Below are 1,315 nucleotides of genomic sequence, written 5' to 3' on the forward strand. Positions count from 1 at the left end.
AGTAAGGGCATTTCTTCAGTAGGTGCTTTACTCCAATTTGCAATGAGAAGTTTGTTTCTCTTCTGAATAATTCCAACACAGGGGGTCTCCTCAATTACCATGATAAAGTTAGAACAAACTGTGCACCAAAAGGTGCCAAGTCCTTTTATTTGAAGACTAGCTATTGTTCATCTTGAAAATCTATACTAATAAAAGGTTAATATGCTAATTAGACTGGGTCGACTGGACATCTTCTGGTCATCCTGCCTTCCTTTTGGACAAAGCCATAGTGGCGGGGGCCGAGGCAGAGGCAGTTAGGGGTGATCAGGCCGGCAGGGGAGGCCAGTTAGGGGTGATCAGGCAGGAGGGCAGAGAGGTTAGGGGCGATCAAGCAGGCAGGCAGGTGGTTAGGGGCGCAAGCAGGCAGGCAGGTGAGCGGTTAGGATCCAGAGGTTCCCAGATTGTGGGATTGGGCCTAAACTGGCAGTCAGACATCCTCCAAGGGGTCCCAGATTGGAGAGAGTGCAGGCCAGGATGAGGGGACCCCTCTTCCCCCTTGCACAAATTTCATGCACCGAGCCTCTATTACATACATAATAGGTTGTATCTGCTGAAGTATCTACTAGTAAGAGGATGAGATTCATCCTTTTGGGATTGCCTGTGTGCACATCGCATTCCATTTCAAGGCTTTCTCGATAATACAGCTGTTAGGAAAATATGTTGTTTTTACTTGTATTTCCCAACACCACTAAATAGTTGTTAACTTTTGAACAGATGTAAAACCAGTTGTGTTAATCATTTGTTACCACACTATGCCTTTTCCTAAGTTTTCGGAATTTTGTAATTCTCACATGCTTTCTCTTGCTTCTATAAAGCATCACAGACACTGATTACAGCTTAATCAGCACTCATTGGGTAGGAACAAAGCCCCCCAATAAAGCACACAACCATGAATTCAAACTTTGTGGGTTTTATTTCCAGCCTATCACTTACTAGTTTTATTATTATAGGCAAATTACTTTCCTCTCTATGTACCAGTTTCCTTATTTGTAAAATATATATGTTAATAGCATGTAGTGTGTAGAGTTATTCTGGGGCATTCACATGTAACCAAATGCAACATAGTTGCATTAATTACTTTTAGTAATTCATTTATTTTTATCCTATCTAATAAAAGACAGAAAGGGTAATTAACTGTACCTCTGCTACGCTTCCTATTGGCTAATCAGCGAGATATGCAAATTAACTGCCAACAAAGATGGCGGCCAGCAGCTACGCAGCTGAAGTGAGCAGGATGTTTGCTTGCTCCAGTGATGGAGGAAGCCAAGGTTCCCCT

The sequence above is a fragment of the Myotis davidii genome, unplaced genomic scaffold (assembly GCF_000327345.1).
Source record: "Myotis davidii unplaced genomic scaffold, ASM32734v1 scaffold1351, whole genome shotgun sequence".
Lineage (NCBI taxonomy): Eukaryota > Metazoa > Chordata > Mammalia > Chiroptera > Vespertilionidae > Myotis > Myotis davidii.